Source organism: Lissotriton helveticus, chromosome 2_2, assembly GCF_964261635.1.
Source record: "Lissotriton helveticus chromosome 2_2, aLisHel1.1, whole genome shotgun sequence".
NCBI classification, from domain to species: Eukaryota; Metazoa; Chordata; class Amphibia; order Caudata; family Salamandridae; genus Lissotriton; species Lissotriton helveticus.
The window spans coordinates 316,543,976-316,559,820 of record NC_136060.1 but is presented as its reverse complement, the minus strand read 5'-3'; positions in this window follow the sequence as shown (position 1 = coordinate 316,559,820).

The following is a 15,845-nucleotide window of genomic DNA, read 5'->3' as shown; positions in this document are numbered from 1 at the left end:
AGGGAACGAATCTCTTGCCACCCCATGAGGCTTCATTTATTTTTGAGTCTATAACTGTTTTGGAGGCTGCAGAGCACACCAATCTATTCAGTGTGTACCTTGCGAAATTCTTCTAGAGATACTCAGGTCCAAAACTGTGAAGATCTTTGAGTCATGGAAAGTGCCTTAAAGGCCACTCTCTTAATAACCAGAAGCCAATAAGCTCCAATAGTGTACCCAAAACTGATTTAAACTTCAGGAGACAGCTACTGCATTCTACAGTATCTGAAGTTTGTACAAAGAGCATTGATGTATACCAAAATATAGGGCATTACAATAATCCTTCCTCAATAGCACCAATGCAATGATAACTGATTTCTGTAAATCAAAGTGAATAAAAGGCATGATTTTACACAAGGTTCTCAGCAGAAAAAAGCAGGATGAGGGTGGTTTATTAATCTGGTCGGTGAATGGAGGTTCAGAGTCAAAGATTACTCCTAAACTCCTGACCTTGGGTACTGGCATGGGGAGAAGACCTAAAGTCTGGGGCCACCATGATTGGTTTCAAAAGGCGGTATCCTTACCAAAGAGAACAACTTCTGTTTTCTCTGAGTTCAGCTTGAATCAGTTGCCACTCATCCAACTAACAAGTGCACATATGCATCTGTTAAAATGGTCCGCAACCTCATCAACACTGCTAGAGATTGACACTACAATTTGAGTGTTGCCAGCATAGGACACTGTTGAGAAGCCAAAGGAGTGAATCAGCTTGGCTAAGAGAGCAACATATATGTTAAAGATTGTGTGGCTAAATGATGACCCCTGAGTGACACCACAAGGCAAAGAGAAGGATTCTGATGTAAACTCCCCCAGGGTAACAGATTGCTCTCTGCCAGTAAGAAACGGCAAGAGGAGATAAAGAGCTGCTTCGCTAATCCCAATGTCTGCCAGCAGCTCCAACAGGACAGAATGGCTCACGATGTCAAAAGCTGCAGATAGGTCAACAAGGAGCACCGCAGCCTTCCCTCCGTTATCCATGATATGTCTTATCTCTTCGGTGACCAAAACCAGAGCCCACTATTACTATAACTAATTCTAAAGCCAAATTGTGTTGTGCTCAATCAAGGATCCCGTTTTTATCTAGATACTCTGACAGAGTGATAATTACATGCTTCTCCAGGATCTCCGCTGGCCTAGGTTTGAGTAAAATGGGGCCTACGTTTTTTTTTCTCATTAAGGTTGAGGGAGGATGTTAGGGTTTTTCCATTCCATAGGGAAGTTACCAGCATTAATAATCATATTCAGTAGGCCGGTAGGAGTGGTAAATACTGTTTCAGCTACGTCATGTGGAATTTTGGAGGGCAGGGGTTACAAAGGGCTCTTGATTTAGTGTGTTCAATTAATTAAAAAACTCGTTAAAGAAGTCAAGGGTGGAAATGTTTGGAGCTTGTTAATTAAAAATGGGATTCCTGGTTGGCTGAGGTATGCGCCCAGGCCAGGCAGAAACCATCCCACTAGGCGGGGTAAGCTAGATACACACTAAAAGATAACATGTGCTCACCCTCTGGTAGCTTGGCACAGAGCAGTCAGGCTTATCTAAAGAGGCATTGTGTAAGCATTTATGCAGCACACTCACATAAACACACACACCCAGTAACACTATGAATAAACCACAAAAATATTCCACACAGCTTTAGAGAAATATGCAATTATATTCTGAACACAACATGATCAAAATGCCAAGAATCCAGTGTATAGACATTCAATTTTGAAAGGAATAAATACAGTAAAGAGATTAGGATTAAGTAGATCTAAAAAGGTTACTTTAGGTCATGCTGGACCGGCGCAAAGGTCAAACTTAGGGCAGACCGCGATGGAGCGCCGTCTGTCTACAAGACCCACACAGGCCCCGGTGAACAAAGTTCCTTTCCTGGTCACAAACAGAGCGATGCTTTGATCTTCTTCGTACAGTGAAGGTGATACATCAGTTCTGAAGACGGGCGCTGGAGCCCAGAGGCATTGAGCAATGCTCCGGATTCTGCCATGCAACCAAGGGGATGAGTTTATCTCACCAAGCTGCAGCAGCGATGACAGATGTGTCGATCTCTGGAGGCAAAATGCTGGTTCCTAGGCGATGCACCAATTTTATTCCTGCGACAGGGTCAATATGCCGCTTCTGCTACATGCATTGAAATCCGTGTTGCAAGTATCTGGGTAACATCCAGTGAGCCAGGCACAGAAGCAGGGGTGGAGACTTTGATATCCCTAAGTCTCAAGCAACAGGATGCAAGCCAACAAATTCTCTGAGATCACTTGGAGTGAAGGGAGAGTCCAGCTCTCCTTCGGCAGAGTCCCGAAGAAGCAGGCAGCAGTGCAACAAACAGAAAAGCAGGCCTTCCAGATCAACAGACCAGTTGAGTCCTTTAAGCAGCACAGCAGTTCTGGTAGAGCTTCAGTTACAAGTTCAGTAATGTCTGAGTTTAGGGGGAAAGAGACCCAATACTTATACCCAAAAGTGCCTAAGTATTTGATTTTGGAACTATTCCATCAGCACTCAGTAGCATCAAAATATTGTTTGAAACAAAGTTTGGTAATAGGGAGAATTTCTGTCTTGTCAGAATTATTCTTATAACCTGCAACTAGGGAAAAATCTGAGATTTCTTGCAATAGAGGAGGAATAGAGGTTTCTGGATGAGATATAAAGAATAAAATATCGTCTGCATAAGCACTTTAAATGTTGATCACCAAAGAAAAATCCAGAGATAGAGGTATTCTGGCGGATATGGGATAAAAAGTTTCAAGTGATAAAATAAAAAGAAGGGGAGACAGAGGACAACCTTGACATACGCCCCGTACATCCCGTTGCTGATAAAAGAACTGAGAGATAAGACCATTAACTACGACAGAAGCTCAAGGAGCCGAAAACACCAGAGAGATCAGAGAAATAAATGTAGGACCCAACCCATGCCAATGAAGAGCTTTAAATAAAAAGGACCACTTTACTCTATCAAAAGCTTTCTTTGAATCAATGGAGACTGCAGCTAGAGAGTAAGAAAGAGTTGGGGCCTTATTCAAAACATTAAATAGTAAACATGTATTGTCAGAAGTTAGTCTGCCTTTAACAAAACCACATTATGCTAGACCAATTAGTTTTGGTAAAAGAGGTTCAAGACTCAAAGCAAGCAATTTGGCAACATTTTTATAATCGACATTTACTAGGGAAATAGGACGATAATTCTCACAATGTTTGAGATCACGACTATCTTTGGGAATTAGACATATTGTGCCATCTGCCTTACCAGTAGTATCAAAGTGATGAAAGTGTTGAAAGAGCTGTTAGAGTTTTGGAAGGAGTAGGTTTGAGAAGTGTAAATAAAATTCTACTGTAAACCCATCTGGGCCCGGAGTTTTTTTTTTAAAAGACTCAAAGATTGAGTCAGCTCTAGGTTCAACAGGTCAGATTCTAGAGGTGCAAAGTCTAGGTCTACATGAGAAGGGGGTGGAACATGACTAAGGTAGGTGTCACTGAAAGAGACAGGTGAAGGGTACTCCAGATTACATAGAGTTTTATAAAATTTCATAAATTCATCAGAAAAGGCCTGATCTTTAAAAATAAGTTTTCCTTCCGATGACTGAATAGGCTGTACTAAAACACGTTCCTTGCGAGATTTGAGATAGTTAGCCAGAAGTTTGCCAACTTAATTTCGTCCACCATATAGCCAGAAGTTTGCCAACTTTATTTCGTCCACCATAATACCGAGCGCTATTACAAAGGAGTATAGATGAAGCATTATCCGTAGTTGTTTTGTTAAAGTCGAGCTTTGCACAAACAAGCTCCTGAGATGAAAAAGTGTAAAATTGGTGTTCAAGGCATTTAATATTAGCTAACAAAATGTTATGCTCCTTAAATAAGTGTTTCTTTTTCCTGGAAACAACGTATATAATAAAGCCACGTGCAGATCCCTAAAAGCATCTCATATCAATGAAGGTGAAGCATAAGGACCAGCCTTTAGAGAAAAGAATTCCTCTGCAAAGGAAATGAAAGAGGAAGAAAAAAGTGGGTCCTGCAAAACGGAATTATTAAACTTCCACCTATAGGAATTGGGATGTGAGTGGAGCAGATCGAAATCAGCAACAACCGTGGCATTATCAGAAATGACAAAAGATTCGATTGAGGAGGAAATGAGGTTCTGTGTCAAGGCTTTATTAGGGAAGATGTAATCTAATTGGGTCACGGTGCCATGTGGAGGAGAGAAAAAAGAAAACTCTGTAGTACCAGGGTTACAGAGTCTCCAACCATCTACAAGATGTGCCTGAGATATTGTGTTTAGGAATTGTTTAAGAGTCTTGTGAGGGATGAAACAAACTTGGGATTGTCGGTTAAAGAAAGGGTCAATAACTGGGTTACAATCACCGCCTAGCATAAAAAATGTGTCATTATATTGAAAACACTTTTTTGTAATATTAACACTGTTAGAGATATTTTGTTAATGAGCAACTTAACTAATAACCATCTACCTTCCAAATCATCTTCCTCAGAAATAACAGAGCATTTCAAGCATTTATGACATAAAATAATTGCACCATTTCTCTCGTGGTCGTAGGAGACACTAAGACTAAACCAACCCAATTCCGTTTCAGTTTCAAAGCCTTTGTCTCCGTCAAGTGGGTCTCTTACAACAAGACTAAGTCAGTGCCTCTTTATAGGGTTAAGAAAACCTTTCATATTCCAAGATACAACTCTGAATGTAAAGAGAATGAATTAGGTACAGAGCCACATGATCAACAGTGATGGAAAGAGATAAAAAGAATATGAAAAGAGAATGATATAGAATGAAATATCCAGTAAGGTCAGTAATAGAAAAGTTGGCAGAGAAGAATAGGAGAGAAAAAAAGGAACAAGGGAGATAATAAGAGAAGAGAGTACATGTCATGCCAAAAAGGACAACTGTGGAACATACCTTCAAGGGGAAACAGGGAAACAACAAGTACTGGCGACAGACAGTAAAGATGCACATCCAACGGGGGAGACCTACCACGTTGGGGGATCAATACAGGGTGGGGTATGGATATGTAGGAATTCCGGATGATCTGTAATGATGGTAAAAACAAAGAAAGACAATTAAGGATGACTATAAACAGACTGTGGACACCTTGGAATCGAGCGCAGACCATTTACCATTACCAGTGTCCAGAACTTGTAGACGTGTATTGGTTTTCTCAATAAATGGACGCAAAGCACATATTTCCTCTTGAACAGTGTCCAAATAAACAGACGAAGACAGTTTCGGTGCAGATGATGGATCTTGCTTAAGTCTTTTGTCAGCAGAGGAGAGCGAATGCAATTTTGATGGCGCAAGGACGAAAACACTGCCCTAGAGGAGTTAGAATGAGCCACATTGACAGAGTTATGCAAGTCATCCATAGGGGTGCCAGAGAGGTAGAGTACAACACAGGCATTCCAGTGGTAGGCTTTTATTTAGAATGTGATAAATGTTTAGATCTGTCCACGTAATATGAATGCTTTAATCCAGTATGCTTTTTAATGAAAAATTAAAGTGAAAAGACCAGTAGCATGAGTTTTTTTTTTTAAATAGTTAAAGTAAGCCAAAATGTATTGAAAAAGCAAGTCCCAAAAGCCAATAAGTGAAAGCAGTAACTCATACAAGGAGTAAAGCTGAGAAGAATTGTTTCAGTCATGAAGAGAAACAAAATGATGGCCAGAAGGCAGGAGATTCTGTCCCTCGACATTTTCCATGACCAGAAGCAGGAGGGAGGATTAAAGTGACAGCCTCAAGCTCAGGTGAGGTGCCGCTAAGAGGAATTCCCCATGGAAGCTGTTTATCAGCACTGAATCATTCGAAATTGAAGATGCGCCTCCCGATGCAACACGGAGCTCCGAGCTCAGGAAGCCATCTTGTAAAGCGCTACGCGCACGTCCCTCTTGGCAAGTAGTTTTAAATGCCAAGTAGAAGTGGCAGTAAAGCTGCACACACAGGCACTGCAGTGGTAACCCTGAGACAGGTTTGAAAGGCTACTTATGTGGGTGGCACAATTAGTGCTGCAGGCCCACTAGTAGCATTTGAAGTACAGGCCCTAGATATATGGTATGCCACTTTACAAGGGACTAATCAGTCCATCAAATATGCCAATCAGGTATACCAATGTTATCAGGTTTAGGGGAGAAGCATGTGCACTTTAGCACTGGCTAGCAGTGGCAAAGTGCACAGAGTCCTAAAGCCAACAAAAAGAATCAGCAAAAACAGGAGGTGAAAGGCAAAAAGTCTGTGAAAGACCACCCGAAGGATAACTTGTCTAACATCATTGTTATTGAGACTTGAGGGAACAAGCTCAGAAATTGGAAGTGAGGCAATTCTTCATATATTGCCTCTACTTTGTTTTTAAAACATCCACTAGCTTATTGCAAAGCAACTGGCTCGGATGCAGGGTGTTGGCAATGTTTGGTCCAGAAAGTGCATGAATTGTTTTAAAAAGCCCTTATTGCATTTTCCAGAGTAGTTTAAATAGAACACTTGTGTATACTTTTCATTCTAAACTGTTGTTGTTCACGCTTTATTATTTTTCAGTCTTTTGACAATGCCCATCATTCATTTTAGCAGTTTCCACTTATACAGAACACAGGTGCATCATGAGCCACTGTTCTGCCAGGTTTCCTTGTACAAATAAACGTAGAGGTTATGCAGCAGCTAAAACAGAGCAAGATTCTATCTAGTCCCAAATTTGCAAAATAATAAATGCAGATGCCTAAACTTTTTCTCAGATGCCTGCGGCCGAACTGCCTAATGTTGGAGTTGATGCATACCAAAACGGCCTTGTTTTTGTGCCACCTCATCCCTTTTTCCTCCATCACCCTGCACACCTTGCCCCGTTTTCTCCATCTTGCAGGTTATTTTTCTTCCCTGCTTTCTCCCTTTGTAACTGTTTTCCATCATTCTCTTCATCTTTCTTTCCCTTTCTTCTGACTTTCTCTTTCTTGTTTACCGTCAAAGTCGACCGCTGGAAATATGAGTTTTGTTCCACAAAAAGAGAGCGCCAGTAGGACCCCCTGCAATCACTGACTGAAGTAGACAAAGGTTCCCTCATGTAGAAATATAGAATAGATGTGGCATATGGAACATAAGGAGGGCCGCTAACGCTACCAGCTGCAATAACTTAATTTACATCCCTCCCTTACAGGTAGCTCTCTGGGACAGGAACATCAACCTCAAGTTACATTTTGGGGTTTAACATCTTACCATGCAGTTCTGCTTTACATGCTTGAACAATGTTAGAACAGAGAAGCAGCGATACTCTTGATTGGGGATACGTAAAGAGGCAACGCTCGAGTTTTCACAAAAATGTTTTAACGTTTCACCAGCATCATGAAGCTGGCATTTCTTTTATTAAAGACAGGCTAAAATTGTGTCTAGGTTAGACAGTCAGAAATTTGTGGCGGTGTTGTGCATGGCTGCCTGGGCATTGGGGACAGTCTCTTGCAGTCTGGCTGCTACATAGATTTTTTTGCCTGCAGAATAAAATCTCAGAGTAACAGTACTTAATTTGAGCTGATAGTTGCTGGTGGGGTCCCCAACACTCATTTTTGGGGACCAGCAATTATTTTACCTCATCAGGCTATGACCAAGAGAAAGGTTAAAACAAAAGGCCAAAGAAGAAGGAGGAGAAAGTCGGAAAAACACTGACAACAAAAATAAGCAGAGATGAAAAACAACCTGAAACAGTGAAATAAAGTGGGAAAGGGACCTTTAGAGTGACCCTTTACTACGGTTAGCAATGTGTCCACTACAATTGAAGAGGCCTGGAGTGCGTGGCAAGCAAGTAGAGGATATCAGTGTCAGACCTAGGGGTCGATTCCGATTCGGGAAAAAACGCTCCGAATAGCCGTTCGGAGCGTTTTCCCGTAAGAATCGTACCCTGCAACGTCCGGAGAGTGCTCCGGATACGAATCGTACAGACGCTTTTTTTCCCGAATCGGAATCGACCCCCTAATGTGAGTGAGTAAAGAGCTATCAAGAGTCTTAGAGTTGTCAGCTAGTTTAAGATTCTTCGGAGGCAAGGAGTAAAAGAAGGGAATAAATGTTCTCAAGGTGCTCAGAAATTATTTGCCTCTGCTATCCTAACTTCACTTCACTTCTTCAGTGTCTGAATTTTAACTCTGCTTGAATAAAGTAATAACATCTCTCTTGGGGCAGAACCACTGCTTAATTCGAGCGAGTGGTTGCAGGTACGGTGCAGTAGCTCTCTCATTTTTTGAGGACCGGGACTTATTGTTCCTAAACACACTGATTCAGTGCAAGGAAGAGAAATACACAACAAGAATGAAGGAAGAAAGAAATTGGGAAACAGAGTGACAAACAATGAAATCTTGGATGGAAAAGAACCTGTAACGGAGAGGGAAAGAGCCTGGAAGTGTGGGGTGCTGGATGTGAGAAACTGGGTGTTGGTTGAGTGGTTTCTTCAGTTGATCTATCCTTCCAGAGTTTGGCATCCACAGAACCCGTCTGAGCATGACTGCTCACTCACAGCAAATCAGGGTTCCGGGGGAACCTAGGCAAGTTCTCAGTTCCACAGCTGGAGAGGTGCTACACCGCCTAGTAAGCCGGCTACCACACCTCCAAGTTCACTAGCGGCTAGCTTGCAAAAAGGCGGCTTTCAGTGCCACAATCATAGTGGGGTCCCACAGCTGCCAGGCAGTAGAGCTGGAGTGTGTCTGGTTCAGCTGTGATACCGGGGTGGCGACAGATGGGGAGGAGGTCCTGGAGAATCCATAAAATTCATCTGCTATCTTGGCCACTACGGCCATGCCCCCACAAAGGCAAATCCACGACACACATTTTATGTTAATTAAAGCGCCTAGAGCTGAAGAGCAGAAGCTCACTGAGAGATACATTGTGGCTACTCAGTGTCTACACATGCCAAAATAATGTCAGACTCTGCTTCAGTGAGAATAATAACCATTTGATAGGTGCAATTTGTAAAATTTATCATTAAAGCGGTGAGTCTCGTAGCGAATGGTGCCATGATCTACCTTGCAAGTACTGAACCATTCCATTCCGAGAACAGAGCCTAGAATGAAGAATGGGGAAGGCTTGTGATAATGTCTGCTACGGAAGCAGCTCTTAAACCTAGTAATGAGATTTATGCAATAGGGCACGGTGCACAGTCTAAATATTGATTCCTAAATATCGACCTACAGTAATATCGAGTTGAAAATATCAAAGGTGAAGAATATCGAGTTCAAGAATATCGTTGGACAGAATATCGACCCTAAGGTAAGTAATATCGATTTTTTTTATATCGATGTAAGTAATATCGAAGTTAGTAATATCGATATAAAATATATTAATGTTACTAATTTCAATGTTACTAATATCGATATTTGTTTGTTGTTATGTATTTTATTATGTATTTTATATGTATGTGTTATATGGTTTTTGTTAATTTGTTTTAAATTATATGTGTACTATTTTTTATATATTAATAATGTTATTTTTTATTTAATTTTATGTTTTAGTACTGGAGTGGGTTGTGGGTTTATAGGGGAATAGGGTGGGAAGTAATTTAATTATAGTAAATTAATTATTAATTTCTAGTAATTGTAAATTCATTTTAATTCATTTTTGCGTTTAAGTTCTGTAGCGGGTTGTGGGTTTATAGGGTAATTGGGTGGTAAGTAATTTAATTGTAATTAAGTAATGATTTTCTTGTTATTGATAATTATTTTATTTTAAATTAATTATTAATTGGTAATTAATTATTTTAATTGGTAATTACTTTTTTTAATTGGTAATTAATGTTTGTAATTGGCAATTACATTTTTTAATTGGCAATTACATTTTTGAGTTGGTAATTACTTTTTTTAACTGGTAATTCATCTTTTTAATTGTTAATAACTTTGTATGAATTATATTTTATTAATTGGTAATATTTTTTCATAAAAATATGTTTTGATTTAAAAATAAATGTATTGTTTACCATTTTTTAATTGTTAATCAATTTTTAATTATTAATATGTTTTTTGTTTAAAAAATATTTTAGTGTTCAATATTTATTATTTGTTAATTAATATTTATTCATTATTATTTATTGGTATTTATTGTTAATTTATTGTTAATGAATTATTCAATTGTAATTATGTTTTTAGTAATTATTAATGGGTATTTGCAAATGATGTAGCGTTATTTAAAAATTCAATTATTAATTATTTTATTTACAACAATTATTTATAAGTATGTTATATTTAACTTATACGCTATCCAACGCTTTCCCTACTGTTGCACTCTCTGGAGTTGGAATAGTAATTTTTACCCCTACGCTATCCAATGCTTTTCCCTACTGTTGCACTCTCTGGAGTTGGAATAGTAATTTTTACCCCATGCTATCCAACGCTTTCCCTACTGTTGCACTCTCTGGAGTTGGAATAGTAATTTTTACCCCTACGCTATCCAACGATTTCCCTACTGTTGCACTCTCTGGAGTGGGAATAGTAATTTTTACCCCTATTCTATCCAACGCTTTCCCTACTGTTGCACTCTCTGGAGTTGGAATATTAAGTTTTTAGCCCTACGCTATCCAACGCTTTCCCTACTGTTGCATTTTTTGGAGTGGGAATAGTAATTTTAACCCCTACGCTATCCAACGCTTTCTACTGTTGCACTCTCTGGAGTGGGAATAGTAATGTTTACCCCTACGCTATCCAATGGTTTCTCTACTGTTGCGCTCTCTGGAGTGGGAATGATAATTTTAAGTTCTATGCTATCCAACATTTTTATTACTGTATTTTTTTTACTTATGGATTTTGAATAGTATTTTTATTTGTTTAGCTATTTAATATTTTTTGTATAATTTTAGATAATGTAGTATATATTTAATTGTAAAAATATTAAACGTATATTTAATTTTTTAAATTTATTAAACATAATTATTTACTTTTTATTTATGTTTTTGTTTTGTTTGTAAATGTATTTGTAATTTATAATGTTTTTTTTATTAATTTATAAATTTTTAAAATATTTATTAAAACTTAGTGTTAATTACTTATATATTATATATGTTCTGTATATGTTTAATTAATGTATTATTATTTCATATTTTTAACTATGTTTATTTTATTTATTAGTGTTATTTACCTTATTTGACATTTATATTTTTACAGGAAAAAAAACTATATTTTTGCCATCGATATTTTTAACATCTATCTTTTTATTTCGATATTTTTGTACTTAACATGTTGTAGATAGGATGTCGATATTCTTGCCTTCGATATTTCAGCATCGATGTTTCTGTAGGTCGATATTTTCTAGGTCGTTATTTTGTCAGTGATTCATAGGGCACTATTATAATTGTTCTTTTTTTTATGTATTTATTAAAATAAAAGGATACATGCCCCAATAATATGGGAGGTACACTAATAGGGCCAATAGTTCCACATATAATTACATTAAGATTAGCATCTCATGGGAATTAAGTCATGTCTTAAATCCCTTTATATATGGCTTCATAAATGTGATGCAATCCGGTGTAAAAAAGTTGCGTTGCTTGTGAGCTACCTTGTGCTGCTGTGTGACAAGAGATGATTCCATGGGTGTTGCATGGGTGTTCCCATGCAATCCCACATGGGTTTTGATACAAATTCCTATCTACTAACACTGGTACACAGGGCTTTGCACCTAAATGTAAGCCTCTTTGAAGCAGGCGTAGAGGTTTTAGAAAATCACTCCAAACTTTGTGTGTGTGCTACACTGAACACCGTGGGGTCATTACGATGACAGGCGGACTAGTCCGCCCGCCATCCTATCAGAATTCGGGACTGCCCGCCATAAGGGCGGGGGTCCCGTGAGGGGTATTAGGATGTGCCCGCCACATCCTGCATTTTTAGCATTGTGGCGGGCGGTGCTCTTAGCACCACCCTCCACAATGCTAAAAATGCATTACAGTATTTGCATAAACAAAGTGGCAGGCATCGCGCGGTGCCTGCCGCTTTGTTTATGCAAATGAAGGGGGGTACCAGAGGTACCCCCCATGTGCAACCTCCACCCCTCCTGCGGGCCCCCAGAGTGAAGACCGCATTCCTTTCCGTGGCGGCAATGCCGCCACGGAAAGGCATGTCTGAAAGCCCATGCTAATATGGCTGGTGGTGTCTAATAGACACCGCCACCATATTAAACATTTTCCGCTACGGCCGCAACGATTGCTACCCAAGGCCTGCTGTTGCTGCACCAAGACTCTTCTCCTGCTGTGAGCTGCCCTGCTGAATCCAGCCTGCCAATGTGTACCCAGCACTCCTGGAAATCTCCAAGTGACGGTTGTCTGGGCCCCGATGTAAGCCAGAGGGATCCCTCAGAACTCCTCGCTCAGTCCTACTCTATTCAACATATATGCCACTCCGCTGGAAAAGCTTATAAAATCTTTTGGCTTTGCTCTGACATCATATGTGAACAATACTCAAATCGTAGACACATTTGACTCTGATGAGTCTGGAACATCTAACGTCCATGATTGCTTGCAGACAGTTAGTTGTTGGATGTCCTCAAATAGTCTGAAACTGAATTCAAATAAGATAGAGGTTCTGATTTTTGGTACACTGCCACCTTTTCGGTCCTCTGCTTGGTGGCCCTCTGATCTAGGTGCACTTCCTACACTGGTGAGTGCAGTTAAAAATGTTGGCGTCATTATTAATGACAAACTGTCCTATCACAATCTGGCAAATATGGTCAGCTCTTCCACCATTTTCACCCTGTGGCTCATTAAAAAGTCCATTCCTGCCACCTCACAGAAATCAATAGTCACTTCACTTATACTTTCGAAGATCGACTATTGCAATGCTCTTTATCTGGTTGTCCTCCAACAAGTTCTAAATAAACGTCAAACTATTCAAAATGTGACAGCACGGCTGCTACTTAATATCCCTAAATATCAATCTATCTCCACATCTCTTGGGAGGCTTCATTGGCTGCCCATAAGGCACTCTGCATTGTATTTAAAGCGCTGCATGACCATGGCCCCCACTTTCTAAAAAAGAGCTTTATATGGTACATGCCTGCCAGATCTCTAAGTTCAGTTTCTGTGTTACGTGTGGTTGTGCATAGTGTTAAGCGTGCCACCTGAGGTGGCAGAGGCTTTGTTAATAATGCCACTAAGATGTGGAACGATCTCCCTCTCACCATCAAGGCTCTGCCTTATCTCTTGGCTTTTAGGAAATCTTAGAAAATGTGCTGTTCTCCACCATCTAAACTCTTTGGCTTCCCTCTTTGCAGTTCAGCTAGCGTCATGATGCCTCTAGGCATTTGTGCTCTCTACAAGACTTTCTATGTTGAGGGAATGCCACAGATCTCAATGCAGCCCGTTCTTGACACCTACGCATCTCAGTGCAAGTCCTTACAGGCACTGGTGGCTTCTTCAGTGCAGACGGAGCCTGATGCCAATGACAGCTCAGCACAACACATTTCATCCCCTTCACCGACACATCAATGCATGAGCCCCTCCGGCTTCCTAAACGATGTCGCAGGACCTTGCATCACAGCTCTTCGTTGATGGTCACTGACGCAGCCATTGCTTGACACATCTCAATGCCAGACCTCGCATCTCAGCTCCTCATCGATGGCATTTCAACCTATTCTGCACATCTCGATGCAAGGTCATTGCATCACGATGACAATGCCTCAATGTACTTTGTCAGTGGACTAAACTCAGGCTGTGTCTGGTCTATGCTCCTTAGCAGCCATCCTGAACTTGACTTGGACCCAATCTTCTATGACCAGGTAATCACAGTTGGCATTTCTTGCTTCTTAGCACTTGATTTTCACAAAATCTTTAAAATTGCGTAACTCCGGTTCTGCTAATTGGAGTTTTGTAATTTTTGAGTCAAATAATACGGTTAACATCATTTACCCTTCTTTCGAAACAACGCACGCCATTGCAATATGTTCATTACAGCGACCACGTTCTTACATCGCATGCCATTACAACGCAACCCGTTAACACAATTTGCTGTAGGGAGCAGACTGGAGTTAAAACAGTAAATTATACTATTCAAACATCCAGCGCCCCCTACAGCAAGTTGTTGTAATGACTTCCGTTGTAATGCTATACGATGTAACAATGCAGTCGATCTAGTGGCCGTGTTGTAATGGCATGCATTCCAAACACATGCGTTATAACGTGGCCTGTTCAAATAATACATTATATTATTCTCTATTTAAAAAAATTGTTGCAGGTGTTTTTCAAGCGTGTTTTAAATCACAGCTTGATGTGCTGCATAAATACTTTACACATTGACTAAGTTAAGTTTGACTGCTTTTGTACCAAGCTACCTGCTTGATAAGAACAGGTTAATTTGGGTTTGGTTGCTTTTGACCCTGCCACGATTTGTGGTTGCTGCTTGAGTAAGGTTTCACCAATCTCAACCAGTAACCCCATTTCCTACAGCAGGTATTTGGTAAAGATAGCAAGTAATAGGAGGTTAAGCTTAGTTGTGGACTGTTAATGAATTGTGATGTATTGCTCTTTAATGAGGTGAGTCTTCAACCGTTTACTAAATTAGAACAACGTTAGGGTGGTCCTAATGGATTCAGTGGTATTGTTCCAGATCCTGGTGTATAGATGAAAATGATTGCAGTTCACTGACCCGGGCGTATTGAGCAGCCAGCAATTTGAATGAAAATACAGAGAAAATCTTGTCAGGCATTGTGATCTGCTCTAATAATAAGGATAGCTGTTTCATTCTTGTCAGCCCACAAGTTGCAATAGTTTATTTTTTGTAATATTGCTTTATTTTACTTTTCCAGAATTGTTTATAAAAATCAAACATAAAATACAGTGCATATGCTGAAGTGAAATGGCCACTCATCCTGCTGGAGATATTCAACTCAATATTTGTAAAATGAACAAGAGCTCTCTTTGCAGTGCTATAACTGTCTATGTTTGAAACTTTGACAGGATTCTAGATTAAAGTTAGTTTATAGTTCCTGCAATGTTTTGACACTATCTTTTTTACTCTTTGAAAGCCCATGTGAGACGATGAAGTTCTGGGAATCACAAATCCTCCATTCAGGAGACCAGTGTAGTTCCAGAGCAGTGTTCAAGTGTGTGTGTTTTTACCCTAACACATGGTTTGATTGACTTATCCGCAATTGCCATATTTAATGTATCGATACACCCCTTGTAGAATAAAATACATGTGCCCAGGGCCTGTAAATTAAATGCTACCAGTGGGCCTGCAGCACTGACTGTGCCAACTACACAAGTAGCACTTTAAACGTGTCTCAGGTCTGCCACTGCAGAGCCTGTGTGTGTAGTTCACACTTGGCATTTAAAACCCCTTGCCAAGTCTTAAACTTCCTTTTTTTATTACATATGTCACCCCTAAGGTAGGCCATAGGGGAGCGTGCTGTGTAATCAAAAGGTAGTACATTAACTTTTAAGTGTTGCATATCCTGGTAGTGAAAAAACACCCACATTTGTTTTCACTACTGTGAGGCCTACCCCTCTCATTGAGTAACATTGGGAATTCCATATTACACTTATAAGCTGTAATTCCTGATTGAGAAAGAGTAGATCTGCCATGTTTTATATCACTGGAATGGTGATGATAAATCCTGTATACAGTTGAATTTATCATTATCCTTTTAAAAATGACACTTTTAGAAAGATAGCATTTTTCTTACCGTAGCCCTGCAGCCTGTCACCAATACACATCTGGGATAGGAGATTGCTGGACTTTGTGAATTCCCTCTATACAGCCACAAACACACCAGAGCTTAGGTGTAACTGAGTGGCATGATGGGTCATCCTGGGCAGGATGGGAGGAAGGAGCTGACACATACACCTGAATAGGCTATGTCCTATCC